Raw genomic sequence first — 5,757 nt, forward strand, 5'->3', positions numbered from 1 at the left:
CAAGGGAAATTCTCCAGAATAGATCACAAGTTAGTTCTCAACAAATGCAAAAAGATTGAAATCTTACCATACCATGCACTTTTCTGACCACAATGCTATGAAACTAGAATACATGGACACAAATTACAATGAAAACACAATAGTGCAAAACCTTTGAGATATAGCAAAAGCAGACCTAGAGGGAAGTATATAGCAATACAGGCCTACCTCAAGAAGCAAGAGAAATCTCAAATAAACAACTTAACTTTGCATCTAAAGAAGCTAGAAAAAGAACTATGAACAAAGCCTAAAGCCAGCAGAAGAAAGGAAACAATAAAGATTAGAGCAGAAATGAACAATATAGAAACTAAAGAAACAATGGAACATATCAATGAAACCAGGAACTAGTTCTTTGAAAAAAGTAGTAAAATTGGTAATCATCTCTTTTATGCAATAGGTTTGTTGCCCAAACACAGTTGTCTTAAAAACCATTGCTAAACGTAAACCAAAATGGGAAAGGAAAAGACTCACATTAACATTGTTATCATTGGGGTGCCTGGGTGGTTCAGTGGTTAAAGCCTCTGCCTTTGGCTCAGGTCATGATCCCAGGGTGCTGGGATCGAGCCCCACATCAGGCTCTCTTTTCAGCAGGGAGCCTGCCTCCCCCTGTCTTTCTCTGCCTGCCTCTCTGCCCACTTGTGATCTCTGTCTGTCAAATAAGTAAATAAAATCTTAAAAAAAAAATCTGTCATCATTGGACACATAGATTCAGGCAAATCTATCACTGCTAGTCATCTGATCTACAAATGTAGTAGGATCAACAAAAGAATTGTTGAAAATTTTTAGAAAGAGGCTGCTGAGATAAGAAAGGTTTCCTTTAAATATGCCTGGGTCTTGGATAAACTGAAAGCTGAACATGAATGTGATGTCAGCATTGATATCACCCTGTGGAAATTTAAGACCAGCAAGTATGTGACCATCATTGATGAACTAAGACACAAAGATTTCATCAAAAACATGATTACAGGCACATCTCAGGTGGACTGTTCTGTGCTGATTGTTACTGCTGATGTTGGTAAATTTGAAGCAGGTATCTCCAAGAATGGGCAGAGCCTTAAGCATGTCTCTCTGGCTTACATATTGGGTGTGAAAAAACTAATTGTTGGTGCTAACAAGATAGATTCCTCTGACTCACCCTATAGCCTGAAGAGACATGAGAAACCATTAAGGAAATTAGCACCTACTTTAAGAAAATTGGCTACAACCCTGACACTGTAGCATTTGGGTCAATTTCTGGTTGGAATGGCAGCAACATACTGGAGTCAAGTGCAAACATACCTTGGTTCAAGGGATGGAAAGTTACCTATAAAGATGGCAATGCCAGTGGAACCACACTGCTTGAAGCCCTGCTCATCTAACTGACAAAGCTTTGTGTCTGTTCCTCCAGGATGTCTAAAAAAGTAGTGGTAATAATACTCTCCCTCTGGGCCATGTGGAGCCAGGTGTTCTTAAACCCAGCATGATGGTTACTTTTGCTCCAATGTTAAAACTGAAGTCTATTCAAATGCGCAATGGGGCACTGAGTGAGGCTTTTCCTGGGGAAAGTGTGGGCTTCAATGTCAACAATATACCTGTCAAAGATGTTCATTGTTGCAATGTAGCTGGTGACAGCAAAAGTAACCCAGCAATTGAAGCAGCGGATTCATGGCTCAGGGGATCATCCTGAACCATTCAAGCCACATCAGTGCTGGATATGCCCCTGTGCTGGACTGTCACACAGTTCACATTGCTTGCAAGTTTGCTGAGCTGAAGGAGAAGACTGATTTGTCATTGTAGAAAAAAGCTGGGAGATGCTATTGCCCCAAGTTCTGGAAATCTGGTGATGCTGCCATTGTTGATATGGTTCCTGAGAAGCCTATGTGGGTTGAGAGCTTCTTTCACTAACCTCCTCTAAGCCATTTTGCTGTTCATTACATGAGACAATTTGTGTGCATGTCATCAAAGCAGTGGACCAAAAGGCAGTTGGAACTGGCAAGGTCTCTAAGTCTGCCCAGAAAGTTTGGAAGGCTAAATGAATATTATACCCAAAACCTGCCACCTCAGTTTTAATGATCAGTGGAAGAAGAGTTTGTCTCAACTGGCCATTTAAGTTTAATAGTAAAAGACTGGTTAATGACAAAAAAGCATTGTAAAACATTCAGAAGGAAAGGGGAGTGTTTTGTGAAACATTTTTCTTGTATGTGTGGCAGTTTAAGTTATTAGATTTTAAAATCAGTACTTTTTAATGGAAACAACTTGAACAAAAATCTGTCACAGAATTTTGAGCCCCATTAAAACCAAAGCTTATTGAGAAAAAAAAAAAAAAAACTGATAAACTTCTAACCAGACTTATCAAGAAGAAAAGAGAAAGGATTCAAATAAATAAAATCACAAATGATAGAGGAGAAATAACAACCAACACCACAGAAATACAACTACAAGAGAATATAATGCAAAACTATATGCCAACAAATTGGACAACCTGGAAGAAAGAGTTAAATGTCTAGAAACATAAACTACCAAGTCTGAAAGAGAAAGAAATAGAAAACTTGAACAGACGAACAGACCAATAACCAGTAAAGAAATAGAATCAGCAATAAAAAAGTTATCAAAACAAACAAACAAACAAACAAAAAGAAACAGAAGTCAAGGGCCAGATAGCTTCACAGGAGACTCTACCAAACATTTAAAAAAGTTTTAATACCTATTCTTCTTCAAACTACTCCAAAAAATAGAAAAGGAAGAAACTTCCAAATTCCATTCTATGAGGGCCATCATGACCCTGATACTAAAACCAGATAAAGAATCCTCTAAAACAAGGAATTACAAGCCAATATCTTTAATGAACTTGGATGCAAAAATTCTCAATAAAATACTAGCAAAACAAGTCCAACCATATATTAAAGAAATCATTCACCACAATCAAATGGGATTTAGTTCTGGGTTCAAAAGTGGTTCAACATTCAAAAATCAATCAACATGATACAGCACATTAGTAAAAGGCAATATAAGAACAATATGATTCTTCCAGTAGATGCAGAAAAAGCATTTGACAAAGTGCAACAATTAGTCATGATAAAAAACCCTCAACAAAGAAGGTTTAGAGGGAATACACCACAACATAATAACAGCCATCTGTGAAGAATCCACAGCTAATATCCTCAACGGGGGGAGGGGGGGGGGATGGAGGAAGAGGGCTTTTCCTTTACAGTCATGAACAAGACAGGGATGTCCATTCTTACTACTTTTGTTCAAAATAGTCTGGAAGTCCTAGCTATAGCAGTCAGACAATAAAAATAAATAAGAGTCATCCAAGTTGGTAAGGAAGAAATAAAACTTTCACTATTTGCAGATGATATGATACTACATACAGAAAATCATAAAGACTCCACCAAAAAACTTCTAGAACTGATAAACAAATTTGGTAAAGTCATTGGATACAAAATCAATGTACAGAAATCTGTTGCATTTCTCTACACCAATAATGCAGGAAGAGAAAGAGAAATTAAAGAATCAATCCCATTCATAATTACACCCCAAATAATAAGATACCTAAGAATGAACCTAACCAAAGAGGTAAAGGACCTTTACTCTAAAAACTATAAAATACTAAAGAAAGAAATTGAAGATGACACATAGAAATGGAAAGAAATTCCATGTGCATGAATTGGAAGAATAAATATTGTTTAAATGTCTATACTGCCCAAAGCAATCTACATATTCAGGGCAATCTCTATCAAAATACCACCAGCATTTTCAGAGAGCTAGAACAAAAAATCCTAAAATCTGTATGGAACCAGAAAGACCCTGAATAGCCACAGCAATCTTGAAAAAGAAAAACAAAGCTGGAAGCCTCACAATTCTAGACTTCAAGTTATATTACAAAGCTGAAGTGATCAAAACAGTACTGGCACAAAAATAAACCATAGATTAATAAGACTGAATAGAAAACCCAGAAATAAACCCACAACTGTATGGTCAATTAATCTTAAAGCAGGAAAGAATATCTAATGGGGAAATTCTCTTCAACAAATGGTGTTGGGAAAACTGAACAGCAACATGCAAAAGAATGAAAACGGACCACTTTCTTACACCATACATGAAAATAAATTCAAAATGGATTAAAGACCTAAATATGAGACCTGAAACCATAAATATGCTAGAGGAGAACACAGGCAGTAAGTTCTTTGACATCAGCCATAGAAACTTTCTAAATATTTCTCCTGAAGAAGGGAAACAAAAGCAAAAATAAACTATTGAGACTTCATTAAAATAAAAAGCTTCTGCACAGCAGAGAAAATAATGAACAAAACTAAAAGACAACCTAAGGAATGGGAGAAGATATTTGCAAATGACATATCCAATAAAAGGTTAGTAGCCAAAATACATAAAGAACTTATAAAACTCAATACCCCCCCCCAAAAAAACCCTCAAATAATCAAATTTTTAAAATGATCGGAAGATACAAACAGATGTTTCTTCAAAGAAGGCATACAGATGACCAACAAATGAGAGGATGTTTATCATCTTCTCATCAGGGAAAAAGAGGGAAATGCAATCCAAAATACAAATGCAAATGCAACCATCAGGGAAATGCAAATCAAAAACACAAGGAGATATCACCCCACACCTGTCAGAATGGCTAAAATAAAAAACACAAGAAACAACAAGTGTTGGCGAGAGTGTGGAGAAAAGAAACCCTCTTGTACTGTTGGTGGGAATGCAAACTGGTGCAGCAACTGTGGAAAACAGCATGGAGGTTCCTCAAAAAGTTATTATTCCTCAAAAAGTTATTATTCTTAAAAATAGAACTACACTATGATCCAGCAATTGCATTACTAGGTAGTTAGTCAAAGATTATAAAAACCCTAATTCAAAGGGATGCATGTACCTGTTTGTTTTTTGATTTGATGCTTGTTTACAGTAGCCTTATTTAGAATCACCAAGATATGGAAGCAGACTAGGTGTCCATCAGTTGATGAATGGATTAAAAAGAAGTGATCTCAACACACACACACACACACACACACACACGTACACACACACACACACGTGTACACACACACACACGCCATGCAAACACACACGCGCGCTGGAATAGTATTCAGTCATAAAAAAGAATGAAATCCTGCTATTTGCAATGACATGGATGGAGCAAGAAAGTGTATATATATATATATATATATATATATATATATATATGAAATAAGACATTCAGAGAAAGACCAATACCATAGGATTTCATTCCTGTGTTGAACTTAAGAAACAAAACAGATGAGCAAATGGAAAACAGAAGAGAGAAATAAATCAAGAAACAGACTTTAAACTATAGAGAACAAAATGATGGTTATCAGAGGGGAGGAGTATGAGAGGATGAGTTAAATAGGTGATGGGGATTAAGGAGTGCAGCTGTGATGAGCACCATGTGATGTATGGAATTGTTGAATCTCTGTATTGTGCACTTGAAACTAATATAACACTGCATATTAACTAACTGGCTTTAAAATAAAAACTTAGAAAGAAAAAAAAAAAAGAAAGAAGGAAAGAAAGAAAGAAGTTAAAAGAATTCATCACCTCCAAGCCAGCCTAACATTTACAAGAAATGTTAAAATACTTCTTAAAACTCAAAAGAAAGAGTGCTAATTAGTATAAAGGAAACATAGAAATATAAATCTCATTGATAAAGGTAAATATGTGATAAATGTAGTGGATTAATCAATTATAAATTTAGTATGAAGA

At 35.9% G+C, this 5,757-nt stretch overlaps 1 pseudogene; it reads left to right on the forward strand.

The window, feature by feature from the left end:
• Positions 1 to 489: 489 nt before the first annotated feature.
• Positions 490 to 2,054, forward strand: LOC125102620 (elongation factor 1-alpha 1-like; annotated as a pseudogene).
• The last annotated feature ends 3,703 nt before the right edge of the window (positions 2,055 to 5,757 follow it).

The sequence above is a fragment of the Lutra lutra genome, chromosome 6, assembly GCF_902655055.1.
Source record: "Lutra lutra chromosome 6, mLutLut1.2, whole genome shotgun sequence".
NCBI classification, from domain to species: domain Eukaryota; kingdom Metazoa; phylum Chordata; class Mammalia; order Carnivora; family Mustelidae; genus Lutra; species Lutra lutra.